We start from the raw sequence: 16,007 nt of genomic DNA, 5'->3' as shown, positions 1-16,007 counted from the left end.
CCGTCAGCCATGAAAACAAAGGACGGTCCGCAATAGAGGTGGCTCAGTAGTAGCTTGGCAAAATCATCGACTTTGCGTCCACTAAGTCGAATATAAGCAAGAACCTGCTTCGACTTAGGGTGACGATCGACGAGGCCAAGCAGGAGCACGCGGTACTCACGTTGCTGACTGCTGCAGCGGCGGAGCCTGCAAATGAGAAAGTGCCGAAGTTTACTCAAACGAAGGCCTTCTCCTTCGCAGGAAGTCCGAAGCAAGTGGGAGCGACTGCTCGCGACAAACGGAGCAAGCACTCGCAGAAGGGGCGAGACAGCCGTCAGGTGAGGAGCTGTCTGGCGGTGCCCGAAAAGCCAGGCGAATAATTACCCCGAAAGTCGGTAACAATGCCGGAAGGTCGGACCCCAGCCAGGGTTCCCGGAAAGCTGGGAGGGGTGGGCCTGAAAAGGCTGGCCCGTCCCGGAACGATGGGCACAAGGGGTTGCGACCGTTGGTGGGCCCTCAGCAGCCACAGAGCAGGGCGATCTAAGGGGAGAATCCTCCTTGGGCGAAGGTAGAGCGGAAGAAGAAGAAGAAGATGTATCCGCCGGTAGTAGCACAGGACGCCAAGCCAAGGCGAAGGAGAGCACGTGCCAAGCATGAGAAAGGCGACGCGCTCGTAATCAAGACGGAACAGTCCAAGTACTCGGACGTCTTGAAGACGATGCGAAGCGACGCCAAGCTTGAGGGTCTTGGAGCCGACGTACGCAGTATTAGACGTACTCGTACGGGCGAGATGATCCTGGAGCTGAAGCGCGAGAAGGAACACAAGGGAGCCGCCTACAAGAGGCTGGCAGAAGAGGTCCTTGGTGAGGGTGTTGAGGTGATGGCTCTTACACATGAGGCGACTCTGAAGGTCAAAGACATTGACGAGATCACCGAAGTGGAAGAGCTCGTCACGGCACTGCGGAAACAGTGCGATGTGCAGGTGGCCGCCGCAGCCGTTAGGTTACGGAAGGGGACAGCAGGGACACAGATAGCTTTGGTTCAGCTACCTGTGGCGGACGTTAAAAAGATAGGGAATATAAAGGTGGGTTGGTGCGTATGTCACCTGCAGGCTTGATAATTCTCCTCGATATCAAAAGAGTTTTACAACATGCTCTAGAGCGGTGTTTTGCTTCTGCCTCGTCGTGCCGATGATTATTTCGGGTTTTTTGAGTGCGATTTTCGCCTCGAGAGTCTTTATGTATGGGAGTGGAACTCTCGAGTGCTTTTTGAGTAAGAGTGGGCGTGAGAATTTTAACAAGCAATTATGAGCATTGGACGATGTCGACTTGGCTAATGTCGGTACCAAGAGTACCTATAGTCGAAACGAAGCGGAGTCAATTATTGACGTGACCTTTTGTAGTCCTGGCTTACCAAGTAGTTCGAACTGGAGAGTAGATGATAGCCACACTGATAGCGACCACCTGGCGGTTCGCTACAGTATCGTCTACAACAACAGCAGGCAGCGGATAGAAGAAGAGGCGGCTAGGCTAAGGGCAAGCCCTCGCAGGTGGAAGACATCATAATTCGACGAAGGGGTATTTAGGGAGGCGCTCCGACGTGAGCAAAACTTACTTGATTTAGACGGCGACGAGCTGGTAGCGGTGCTGTCACGTGCGTGTGATGCGACCATGCCTAGGCGAGTCCACCCTAGAAATGGGAGGCCACCGGCTTACTGTTGGACCGACGCGATTGCGGACCTGCACCGCGCTTGCCTACGGGCTAAGCGGCTTATGCAGCGAGAACGATCAGAGGAAGAGCGAAACGAACGGCGAGATAAGAGCAAGCAAAAAGACCTGCTTTGAGGGTCTCTGTCAGAGTGCCAACGCGAACCCGTAAAGTGACGCCTATTGGATCGTTATGGCCAAGTCGAGAAGTGTGATGGCTCCTACAGACCAATCTCCAGAGATGTTGGAGGGGATCATCGAGCGGTTTTTTCCGCGTCATGATCCTCCTTTCGTAGAACGGCCGGGGACTGGGGCTGGTGATGAGGAGAGGGTCACCGATGTGTAACTTGTGGGGATAGCAAAGTCCCTTAGCGTAGGTAAGGCCCCAGGTCCAGACGGAGTTCCGAACCTGGCCTTAAAAGTAGCTATTGCAGAGGCTCCCGAGATGTTCAGGTCTGCTATGCAGAAATGCCTGGACGAGGGAGTTTTCCCAGAAGCTTGGAAGAGGCAGAGCCTGGTACTATTGCCAAAGGCGGGGAAACCACCCGGAGACCCGTCGGCATATAGACCAATATGCTTGATAGATACGGCGGGGAAGGTGTTCGAAAAGATCATCCTCAATAGTATGCTGAGGTTCACAGAGGGCGAAAATGGTCTTTCGAGTAACCAGACTTGGTTGGGAAGAATTTGAGCGCGAACGGAACGTCCGATTTAGGTCATCTTTGTTTTGTTCTGTTAGTTTTCACCCAAGGAAGGTTTATGAGCCGAAAAACATAAATAATTGAGAGTTTTTGAAAATCGGGTTTTCAGACATTTTGAACGGGGACTTGGACTTTGCTAGGGACTTGAAACGTCAAAAAACGCAGTAGGCAAGACGAAGTTTGCCGGGAACAGCTAGTAATACCATAGGTAGAATATCATGGTTATACTATGAATCAGTCTTCCAGTAGCTCCGATAATCATAGTTGATTATGCAACGTTACTCTGTACGTAAAGCAGCTATGACTTGACTAGTGTTACGAATGTAGATCTAAGACTCTAAGCTTTAAGTTAATTTGGACGACTTGCATTATCTTAATAATGTCAGTATGTTGCTTCCGGGTTTCCAAGACATTCAGGGATTACAGCTGATAGTACAATTTGTTGCTAAAACTAAGAAAATTAAAGCATTGTCCACATAGAATCCGGACGCATGGCATATTTTCTAAGGACGCTCTTAATGATCACAATATTCATTCTTTTACTGTAGTCTGATCTTATACGAGCCCTCTTTCAATGATGAAAATTTCATCGATTTTCTTGCAATGAGTGAAAAGTTATTTCAGATTGAAGACAAGAGAAGGAAAACAATCTTGCACGAACACGTTGAAAATTTAGCGTGGTCAGGTACGACAGTCGCAATAAATGTTAATATATCCAAAACCATTATGTGTTTTGTGTACAGATGTTGTTAATCATGGCATCAAGAAGTGTCCCCAGAAGATTTAAGCTTGGGTTCATTGATAAGTCTGCTTGGAATTCGAAGTTTTGGCAAGAAGTTCGAACTCTGGGCATAGTTTTTTTTTTTTAAACCAGATGATCAGAACAAATTTATACAAGGAGGACAGCCTCAATAACCGCGTGCTGCTGTTCAAAAACGCACACAATGGATCTACCTATTTTGATGATTTGTCACGGCAGTCCGAGCCGTTTAGCGGTATTGTCATAGATGGGTACTATTTATCAACGAAAAAACACTCAAATTTCGCGTTCACTCTATTCACCAAATTGCCCCTCATTTCGCAATAGGAAAAACGTTTGGATTTTTTTCTTCGGAATCCCAATCAGACTAATCAAGGCACTGAGGAAAAAGTATAGACGACCTGGTTGTTGGACTAACGTGCCGAAGGGGTTGGTTCCAAAATTTACCACCGTTGTGCTGATTTTTAAGGAGGTTAACACGGAAAAAGTGAGAAAATGTATTTAAAATAAAAATAAATAATGTAATTTTTCCATGAAACTACAATAAATAATCTTTGTTTTGAGGGCTTCACCTTTTATGTTTGTTATTCCATCCCTGAGATATACGTAATTTTGTCCGTCCGGATTCTAACTGGACAATGCCTTACTTCTGTAGAATTGAAGAATTGAATTTCGGAACGGTTTGGAATACCAAGAACATTCTATAATATGAAAAACTATTCCACAGCCATAGAGAAGGTTATTCAAATACAAATGAATGTAAACCATATCCAAAATCAGCATTTAACGCTACTGGTGTATCATTTTTGTGTTGGCGTTGAGGATGTTCTAGGATATCAATGATGTCTCAAACCTAACTAATCATATTCCTCCCTAATAGAAAGCTACGTTTACAATAGCTTTGCTGAAGACAGAGTTCACTTTAATAGAGTGGGTGATTTCATACAGTCATATCTGTGCAGTCATTATTCATTTGAGGTTCTATATAACGTAGGGCCCCAAAGGGTTGAAGCTTTTAGTTAACAGTTTTTTTGACAACAAGATTAACTTATTTAGGAACGATCTGCCTCATACCTAGTTTCTATTGCTACCCCAACTGTTAGCACTAAAAAGCTAAAACGATTAGCCAAAACAACGCCTTTTTATCATCAATAGGTACCGTTCGAGTCTAATCCGACTTTAAACGTTTCCGTTTTGTGGAAACACCCAAACTTCTACCACCCAACTTTAATCATATCTTTTTCTCTTCCGCAACCAATGTCCATCTCTTCAAGCTCATTCACCCCACACCATCATCGCATCCGTCTCACTCATCTGAAACATCGTACCATCATCATCGTTCATTCATCGTCATCATCTCCTATTTATATGTGTATCTTCCTACTGTTCCAGTTTTTCCAACTTTTCGCCCCATCTCACACACAATTCCCACCCCATCAGCCATCGCCAGCTGAGAGTTGCCCACGAATGCAATTTCTCCACGGGTTTCCACCGCACCCGTTTTGATGGATGGATGCAGGCGTCCTCGTAGTCTGTCGGGCGCCGGCTGCCGAATGACGTCGTCCGCCGAAGCACTGATAACAAATAACAACGTGGTTTACTCGGGTTTTGCTCGGGGTCGCTCGGGTTCTGCTCGGTTTGATCCTTTCGGCACTTTGCACTGTATGCCAGGATGCAGAGTGTCGTGGCAATAGAATTTCTAGACAAGAAGAAATGAGGCGTAGAAGACTAGAAAACAAGAAGACAAGAAGACAAGAAGACAAGAAGACAAGAAGGCAAGAAGACAAGAAGACAAGAAGACAAGAAGACAAGAAGACAAGAAGACCAGAAGACCAGAAGACCAGAAGACCAGAAGACCAGAAGACCAGAAGACCAGAAGACCAGAAGACCAGAAGACCAGAAGACCAGAAGACCAGAAGACCAGAAGACCAGAAGATCAGAAGACCAGAAGACCAGAAGACCAGAAGACCAGAGGACCAGAAGACCAGAAGACCAGAAGATCAGAAGATTAGAAGACCAGAAAACCAGAAGACCAGAGGACCAGAAGACCAGTATTCGTTCAATACATGGCCTACTTGCCTAATTTCACCTTCTATAAAATTTTCACACTTGTTCGCTACCTAGCGAATTCTATCATATCTATCATTTCATTATCCACTTTGATCTCTACTCCCTTATACTTATGAGTAGAAAGAGACCGATATAGCCACAAAATCATCAAGTTATTTATCAAGAAGACACATTTTGTCGCACATTTCCTATTTCTGGTCCACATCGCGCTCTGTCTGGATTTGTCAAAGTTCGGTTAGCCGGCTTTTCCACTTCCTGCTTAGACACGAGGACGACTTGGCCGGCCAGACTTCGGGATTGGGAGTGGAAACTGAAAACTGAACAAACTGAACGTTTGTTTGTTGATGCCAGTCAGTCAGCTACCGGACCAGACCCAGAACCAACACTCAGTATCCTTTGAACTTCCGACGGTGATGGTTCGATTTTCTCCGAGCAGCAGCAACGATTCGGTTCATGAGTGGGGGATGTTCGCGCGCGTGGGCCAGCTTGGTTGATCCCCGGGTGAAAGGTGCAAGTGTTGTGCGGGCTTGGCGATTTTGAATTCATTGTTTGCAAAGGGGCTCTATAGGTATTTGACGCGGTGTGGTGAATTCGCGGTTCTCGTCACCTCCGTTGGTCGTTGGTGTGCCTCGCGCGCGCGGTCATGTAGACTAGGAAAGTGATACCGATGCACACGGTTGTTTCGCTGGTTGCCTATATTTGCCGGGAAGAAGAGTGATTGCATTATTCATACACCAGCAACGACAACGAGGTGGTCCGGTCCTCCTCGGAGCAGCGTGGTTTCTGTGTGTGCCAAGAGAGAGTTGTTCCGCTTGCGGGTTGTGGAATATTGCCCTGCTGAGGTTTCCTCGCTGACGGACGGGTGACCAGGGGGTCAACGCGTTGTCCCAGAGCGTGGTGGTCGCGCGTTGTAAGTCAGTTAGTGCAATGGTGGGTGGTGGTTCAATGCGAAGAGAAGCCCAATCAAAGTGATTCATCAGCGCTTGGCAGTGTTTTGCTCGCGCTCCTCGCCCGGTGTAATTAATTGATGATATTAGTTTAAACAGCTATTAGGTGAAGAGCGCTGCCGGGCGTCCGGTTCGCGGAAAGTAGGTGACTTGGCCAATTGAACCGTGACCCGAGAGTGCAACGTTATCGGAACTACGAAGCAAGACGGGCAGATAGGGTAAAAGGTCTGACTATTTACAGCACTCGTAAGATACACAGTATGCACTGTAACAAATTGAAAAGTAAACAATAGAAAACTACAAAAATATGAAATATGCTACACGGTAAGAAATCTGCACTGTGATATGAATTGATTGACATTTGAATTCGCACTACTGTTTAATCAGTTTGTTATCAATCAAATAGCATTCGACAAAGAACATCAAGGGCCTTCTGAATTTTAGTGAAACTTCATTTCAATTCGTTGTTGACAATGTTTTGATTTAAGACAAGAATTAAAGAAAAGTGTTCACCGCACCCAGATTTGATACCAAGACCTTCAGATTCACTATCATCTGTGTTACCACTACACTACTTAACACCTGTTAGAGAGGCATACATAAATCGAAGCGAAACACTTTCTACAACCTGTCATCTATTTTTAATTCCATGTTTAAAACAGTCATTAACAAATCAACAAATTTTCACTATGGATCGTACTGCTTTGTACAGTAATGCAAATCGAAGTGATTTTCAGTTGATTTCTTCGGTGAGTTTGTTTTGGGTCTCAAATGCGATTTATAGGGAAAATATTTCTGATCATGTGGATTGGGATTTTGAATAGTTAATGGATTTTTCCCTTATATCGAGCGTGCAGAATTTTTACCGTGTACCAATGATGGCGAGGATTTGTTGGGAAAATTTGTCGAAATTTCTTACCAGGTTGTTCAATTCAAACGGGCAAGTCAAGAAACTGTTTCTTCGTGATTAATCAAGAGAAAACAACAAACTGCCGCACAACCTGTTTGATCGTAGGCGCTATGATGAACTGTTTCCGGTTCCTGTTTTTCGGTTGTCTGTAACAGATTTGAAAAAAGCTCATGTGTGAACGAGAGCTTCAAGAGAGAATTGATGATAATTTCACGAGTTTTGCGAAATTGTTCTTTTGGTCCTGGCAAGCAAAAAAAAAATTATGAGTTTTTAAAGAATTGTAAAGCTTTTGAAGCTGAATAAGATGAAAAAAAAACTGACAAAACGTTGTTTAGCAATCGTTATTGTGTATTTACTCAATACATGGATTCCACCGGTCGCTTCATTAGGGACCATTCATAAACCACGTAGACCTTTTGGGGGAAGGGGGGTTCTGGCCAAAGTCTACGCTCCATATAAATTTCATAATTTTTGTAGGGACGAAAGTCTACGAAGGGGGAGGTGGGGGTTTGAGATGGCCAAAATTTGGTCTACGTGGTTTATGAACAGCCCCTTAGGTCCTCCAAAGTAGTCGTTAAAAAAATGAACTTTAAAGTGAGCTATTACATCTATCTATCTATATCAAGATCTATATATATAAAAATGAGTTTGAAGTCCCTTTGAGGCAACAAAACTCAAGAACGGATGAACCGATCAGCTTGACTCTTGCATGGTCCGGTTCGTATTCGTGTTGGCTGTGTTTACATGTACAAAAAGTTACGAAAATCAACTACTAAAGTAAGAAAATTGATAAAGTACTGATTTTCGTAAGCTGGGAAGGAAATCAACACGATCGAAATGAAGCCAATCTAGAGTGCGGTGACGTTATGAGCTCAACAGTTGTCAAACTCCCACATCTTGGCAAGACAAAGTTTGCTGGGACAGCTAGTATATATATAAAAATGAGTTTGAAGTCTATTTGAGGCAACAAAACTCACGAACGGCTGTACCGTTAACAGTAGACTGTACGGGATGACAGTCTCGAACAAAAATCTACCCAACTAACAATCACTCATTTAACAGGCACCATTATGACGAATTAGTTCAGCATAATGTTGAATAACATTTGAACTATTTTCACGTACAACCTATGTTCGGGTTTTGTTCACACAAATTTGGAGAAGTTATAAAGCATCATGTTGTGCACCAACTTAATTTTTTGTTGTTCAAAGCGTTTTACAAATGTACAAGAAAGTTGTTATTAAGCATTGGCAAAAATGACTGAAAATAAATAAAATGCAAAAATGTTGAACTCTCACGAGAGTAATTATTTGCTCTCATGTTGAGAACACCTATTATGAAATAAGAATTACATATAAAATTACCTAAATCCGGATCAGAACTCGAGACCTGTCGATTGCCAGCTGCATGCCTTCCTATCTGCGCCATCCTAGAGATGGTGAGATGCAGCACCCAAAGCAAAACATAATCTTCCCATGACTCAATAATGATCACTCCTGAACTTTTGTTCAGCAGGGGTGAATTAGCACAGCACGTGGCAATCAACTGAACAACGCCTCATACTTCAACAGCTGTTCAGCCCAAAACACGTGTTTTCCATTCTAATTTCGCTGTCAGTATTTACGGTGAGAAAACTTGTATCCAATGCGGCCAAACAGTGTTGGTACTTATTGAAGATATTGTTTCCAGAGGTACTAATTGCGATATGAATATGTTTTTATTTTTATTATTAAATATCGATCTTTAAAAATGTATGACAATATGTGGTGCGGTATGGTCATGGACATGGTGCATTCACAGCATCTGATCAGGTAATCTACTCATGCTCAGTCGAAGATCCGTTAAGCTTTTTTTTTGTTTATGATTTTGTCATGGAATCTTGATATTATGTTCAATAAATAGTGCATAAGGATGTTTATGGATACTTGAAATGTGTCGATTTATGAATGCTGTTTGGTTATCTAGGTAACTGTGGGAACAATATTCAGCAAACACGACAGCACTGAAATGTCAAATGCATCGATCCAAGCGTCTCGTACAATCGAACTGTTTCGGAAGATCAAAAATATAATAATCAAGTTACAAGATATCTTGTTACGGACTAATAATAATAAATAAATGCCTCATTTTTACGTTGATTACGTCTCTTGGCACTCAATGTTATTCTGTTTTATTTTATGTGATTCGTTTAAAATATTGGTTCTTTAATAACGTGATTGTCTAAACAGTTTTAGCCATGATTTATCCCATAATCCGAAAGTTCCGAGTCAAACTATGACGGGCTGAAGGCGTTTATTTGACAAGTGAAAGGCATATTGTTCAGGAGCATATGCTTATCGATACATCAGCTTAATAAGATGCAGATAAATGTTTTGTTAAACTCTTTTGTTAAGGAATCAATGCTTGTCGAATAAATTTCTTGTAAAACTTTTGAAAAGTGTTTTAATTTATCATTGTTGATACCGATGAGAAAAGTCGAACATTGACTATTTTCTCAATTGAAAAATCATTTAAACAGTAATGTGTAGAGCATAATTTTAGTTCAGCTATCATAACCAACAATTCAGCAAGCTTGCTTGTTTGTGACTTGTAATTGTTAGTTGGGACTCTTTCATGGTTTGATTCGTATTCAGGGTGGCTGTGTTTATAAGTGATAAAAAGTTATGAAAATGGACTGAAAAGTAAGAAAATTTATAAATTACTGATTTTTCATGAGCTGGGAAGAAAATCAACACGGACGAAATGAAATCAATCTAGAGTGCGGTGCAGTTAAGAACTCAACAATTGTCAAACCACTAATCTTGGCAAGACAAAGTTTTCCGGGACAGCTAGTTTTTAATAAATTTACGATATCTCGCTATATCCTGTTACACCTCGCTATTAAATAACGGTCATGTTTGACTATTTAGTTGACAGTAATACAAAAACGGGTACTGACCGATCGAATACTAAATCGACCGTGTCCATAAACAGAGTAAACGCAAAACACAGAGAGCAGAAAACTACGATTCTTATAGGATTTGTTATTCATCGTGCCACCCACTTAACGTCCGTCATAATTTCTCAGTTGTCTTCTAACCAATTAAGCTGAGTTTTTAAAGCGATTAGTGTATTGTTGGCCCTCTAGTTATTATTATTATTAGCTTTATTAGGGAGATTTTCAGCCCGAGGCTGGTTCATCTCCACGGCCCTCTAGGTTTTCGTCATGTACTTAAACATTTTCCTTTTAGCATATATTTTCAAACCTGCTTCTGAACAAAATGCTATTTTTCATGTACAAGTGATTAAGATTGTGAAGTACATTTTTTTTTCAACGGCTGGTCGTTTGTTCTCAGTGTTTCAGAACCTTTCGGGTATTTCCAAAAAATCTCAATTGTGATAATGAAGACAAATCCTTTCCAATTGTCATTCCTTGTGGATTTGAGAAAATACATTTGATCATCTATCTATACAGGGTGTTAGGTTCCTGAGTGCAAACTTTTTAAAGGGTGATAGAGGACCATAAATGGTGAAAAAAATTGTTCTACGCATATGATCAAATCTCAACCGTTACGTAGCTATTGAACTTTCCATGTTTTTGATTATTATTGCCTTAACTGGCTATAACTTGAAAATGGTCAAACTAATCGCAGTTTTTTACCCTTATTCGAAAGATTATTGAATTTCCTGTCAAATGACATCTTTGAATCGATTGGTTTAGGTTAATAACTATGTTTTCTAGAGCAAATAGCTCAAAAGAAGTGTGTTTTAATTTGTTTTTGTCAATTATCTTTGAAAAATGCATAATAATTTAAAATTATTTCTTAGGCAAAGTTGTGGCCCCTGCTCCACTCTACATTTCGTTCTTTGACACCAAACTTCTATCTTTTATCGTTTTCTTGCAATTTATTGTCTATCACTCTTTAAAAAGTTTGCACTCACGAACCTAACACCCTGTATATATAAAAATGAAGTGGCATACGTACCGCGCATAACTTGCGAACGGCAGGTCCGATTTGAGTCATCTTGGTTTCATTCTGTTAGTTTTCACCCAAGGAAGGTTTATGAGAAATTGAGATTTTTTGAAAATCGGTTTTCCATGCAATCCGCGTACGGGGCTCGGTCTTGAAACGTCAAAAAAGCGCAGTAAGCAAGACAAAGTTTGCCGGGTACAGCTAGTTTTTATCTAAATTTTGTCTACCATTGTCCAGTGAATCTTCTAATAGTTTAGAAAACATTCAAGTATCAGCTATGATTTTCTGGGTCATTTAAACTATTAAATATTTACCTTCACGTACCCGACCCCCGACAACTCATTTTCAAACTGCTGGCATTTCGTTTCATCTCGGGACCCACGCTTTACTTCCCTTCCGAAGGAAGAACTCACATTTTGTGAGTTTGTCGGGAGTGGGATTCGATCCCAGGTCCTCGGCGTGATAGTCAAGTGTTCTAACCATCACACCAGGTCCGCTCCACTGGCATTTCGTCAATTTATCCGATTTTTTCAAAGTCGCCCTCAATCGATCATAAATTGGTGAAAGTTTATTACACACAAGTGGCCATGCAATATCCTGAACCATTCTGGAAATATTCTGAATTGTACTGAGGTCAGGGGGTGGAGAAGGGATCTGTTTTGTCAAATGGCTAAAAGTGATTATTTCGTGTGTTATTGTGTTTGAGAGGCCCCCGCGGAATCTGTTCCGGGTGTTCCGGAGCGGCCATATCAGTTGATACATACATCAGTCAATTTTTTCAGACTAATTCTCACGAAATCATGAATATTGGTACGACGGACGGCATGTTTTTGTTGCAAACCATAAATGTCAACGATGACACCCCCTGGAACCTGTGCTAGATGTTTCGGGGTGGCCATTAGCGTGGGACACCAAAAGACATTTTATTTCTGTACACTTTTTGAGTTCCATTTTGGTCCCATATCAACTGTGCAAAAATTCTGCTCGATCGGAGAAACTATATTTAGCGCCAGCCATTTTAAGTTTTCATACGATTTATTATGGGGAAAATCACTTTTTGAAAGAAAAATCGCTACAGGTTGCCCCTTAACCCCTAAATATAAATCGATGAATGATTTCTATTGGAAATTTTACGAGGAATCAACCCTCCGAAGACCGCAAAGCGATCTAAGGCATGTGGAAAAAGTTATTGACTGAAAACCGAATGGGATGATAACGCTGTTTAACATGTAAGGAATAACAATCTTCTATCTATCTATATAAAAATGCAGTGGCATACGTGGGACCGCGCATAACTCGCGAACGGAACGTCCGATTTGGGTCGTCTTTGTTTTGTTCTGTAAGTTTTCACCCAAGGAAGGTTTATGAGGCAAAAAACATGGAAAAATTGAGAGTTTTTGAAAATCGATCTTCCATACATTTTGTAACCGGGGACATGGTCTTGGATAGAAACTTGAAACGTCAAAAAACGCAGTAGGCAAGACAAAGTTTGCCGGGTACAGCTAGTAAATAATAAAATATCGTCATTTTATCGATCGGGTGAGGCTTAATAACTTTTTCCACAAACGTCGCATTGGTTTGCGGTTTTTGGAGGTCTGCTTCCTCGTGAAGTTTTCTACAGAAATCATTCATCGACTTATTTTTTAGGGATCTAGGGGTGATCCCCAGCGATTTTTTTTGCTGGATAAAAATTTCCCCATAGTAAAGGAACCTGTCACGGGAATCCGGATAAGTCAACTTTTTCAAATCTGGTTATCACAGTTGTGTTTTAATGTTCGCAACAAAAATTTTACTGAAAATCGATGGTTCAAAGACAATAACACACGAAATAACCACTTTTAGCCATTGGTTGCCCCTGACCCCAGCACAATCCGGAATATCCCCGGAATGGCTCCGGATATTACATGGCCACTTGAGTATAATAAACTAGCACCAATTTATGATCGATTGAGGGACAAGAGCTGGATGTTGCACAATCAACTAGGCTTATTGAAGCTAATAGAATATTAACTGAGACTATGAAATACTTTCAGATATTCAGGGTTATCCAAACTATTCTGAAATTTATAACGTGGGATCTACAGCCGTAATACTTACTTACTACCCTCGGGAAGCTTAAGAAACTGTACAAAAAATACTCACTGGGTTTCCTGCAGATGCCGGAACTTCATGCAGCTGTTCTTGATTTCCGAACTAAACGGTCTGTTTTTAATATTTCCTTTATATTTTTTAATTATTGAGGTTTTAAACCAGAAGAGTTCATTTTATCACATTGGCTTCCCCATATCCCATCCAGTAGAAGCTCTTGGAGGAATCCAAAAATGAAGTCATGTAAGAGTTCCAAAAAGAATTCCTGCAGGAGTCCCAAAAGGATTTCATGAAAAAATGCTAGAAGAAAGAGCTTTTTGAAGAATCCCAGAAGAAGTTTATGATGGAATCCAAAAGAAACTTTAAAAGGAATACATAGAGGGATCTCAGGAAGAACTTCTGTGGAACCACGGAAGAAACTCCTACTGGAATTCCAGAGGGACTGTAGGAAATTGAGCTTGAGCTTGATTGACCGCCCGTGCATGCTACTCCACTATCGCCAGACCAGCTACACTCACACACGGAACCATTTCACTCGGTCCATGGCTGTTTGTCTCCAGTTCCGCACTCTGCGTAGGGTCCGCAGATCGTCCTCCACTTGGTCGACCCACCTAGCTCGCTTCGGTCCACGCCTTCTTGTACCGGTCGGATGACTCTCGAGAACCATTTTACAGTGCGAGAAATAAGTATAAAGACAGAGCCGTTTTCCATACAAAACAATCATGTTTAGGGATCAAAATCTCTTTTTCTAGCGATTCGATTGTTATGGAATTTTGGCTGCAACCTTAAAATAACTAGAATTTTGGCTAGAAATATAAATCATCATCCATGAAAACGTTTATATCGACTTTTCAGATTCAAATAAATATAAAGATACATTTTTATATGGAAATAGTGTCTTTATATTTATTTGAATCTGAAAAGTCGATATAAACGTTTTCATGGATGATGTTTTATATCTCTAGACAAAATTCTAGTTATTTTAAGGTTGCAGCCAAAATTTCATAACAATCGAATCGCTAGAAAAAGATATTTTGATTCCTAGACATGATTATTATGTATGGAAAACGGCTTTGTCTTTATACTTATTTCTCCCACTGTAGTCGGGTTGCTATCCGACATCCTGATGACGTGACCCGTCCACCGTAGCCTCCCAATTTTCGCGGTTTGGACGATGGTTGGTTCTCTCAGCAGCTGATGCAGCTCGTGGTTCATTCGCCTTCTCCAAGTCCCGTCTTCCATCTGCACTCCGCCGTAGATGGTACGCAACACCTTCCGTTCGAAAACTCCAAGGGCGCGTTGGTCCTCTGCACGTAGGGTCCATGTTTCGTGTTCACGGCATTTCTGCAGCACCTGGCGGATGGCGAACATCTGGTCCATTGTAGCGCGTTCACCCATAAATCCAGCCTGATATTGCCCCACGAATTCTCTTGCAACCGGTGATTCCCGCAATCCAACTTGTCGTTCTTTTTGTAGATGGGACGCATGATACCTTCCATCCATTCCTCCGGTAATACTTCCTCCTCCCAAATCTTGGTAATGACCCTGTGTAGTGCTCTCACCAGTGCTTCTCTACCGTATCTTAGAAGCTCGCTTGGTAGTTGATCTGCTCCAGCGGCTTTGTTGTTTTTTAACCGGCCAACCTCTTCCTCAATCTCTTGGAGGTCAGGGGCCGGAAGTCTTTCGTCCTGTGCACATACTCCTAGATGTGTTACCACGCCACCTTCTTGCAACGTCGCCATTGAGGTGATCATCGTAATGCTGCCACCACCTCTCGACCACCTCACGCTTGCTCCCGTGATTATCTCGCACATATCGGCTTGTAGCACAAAGCCTCTGCGCGAGCGGTTCAGCTTCTCGTAGAACTTTCGTGTGTCCTTAGCACGGTACAGCTCTTCCATCGCTTCGCGATCTCGTTCTTCCTGCTGGCGCTTCTTCATCCGGAAGACTGAGTTCTGCCTATTCCGCGCATGTCTGTAACGTGCCTGATTCGCTCTCGTACGGTGTTGCAGGATTCTCGCCCATGCTGCATTCTTCTCGTTTTTCAACTGTTCACATTCGCTGTCGTACCAGTCGTTTCTGTGATTCGGAGTCGCGAAGCCTAGTGCTGTAACAGAGGTACTATCTATGACGGATCGGATGTCACTCCAGCCATCTCAAGTGTAGCAGCGCCAAGCTGCTCTTCCGTTGGTAGGGCCACTGCTATCTGCTGCGCGTATTCTTGAGCCACTTCTACGTTACGCAGCTGCTCGATGTTGAGCCGCGGCGTTCGACTTCGACGCGTGGTGATAACTGTCGAAAGTTTTGAGCGCATGCATACGGCGACTAAGAAGTGATCTGAATCTATATTCACACTGCAGTATGTGCGGACATTGGTTATATCCGAGAAGAGTTTACCGTCGATTAGAACGTGGTCGATTTGGTTTTCTGTTTGATGATCGGGTGATCTCCAGGTGGCTTTGTGGATATCTTTGCGGGGGAAGAAGGTGCTTCGGACTACCATATCACGGGAGGCTGCAAAGTTTACGCATCGCTGGCCGTTATCATTCGATACGGCGTGCAGGCTGTTTCGCCCGATTACTGGTCTGTACATTTCCTCCCTTCCTACCTGCGCGTTCATGTCGCCGACAACAATTTTCACGTCACGCGGCGAGCAACCATCGTATGTTTGCTCTAACTGCGCGTAGAACGCTTCTTTCTCGTCATCAGGTCTCCCTTCGTGTGGGCAGTGGACGTTGATAATGCTGTAGTTGAAGAAACGGCCCTTAACTCTCAACATGCACATCCTTGCGTTGATCGGCTGCCACCCGATCACACGTTGTTGCATCTTGCAAAACACTGTAAATCCTGTTCTCAGTTCATTGGTAGTGTCACAGATTTGGTAGAAGGTAGC

Source organism: Aedes albopictus, chromosome 3 (assembly GCF_035046485.1).
Source record: "Aedes albopictus strain Foshan chromosome 3, AalbF5, whole genome shotgun sequence".
In the NCBI taxonomy this organism is placed as follows: domain Eukaryota; kingdom Metazoa; phylum Arthropoda; class Insecta; order Diptera; family Culicidae; genus Aedes; species Aedes albopictus.
Note: the sequence above shows the minus strand (reverse complement) of the source record.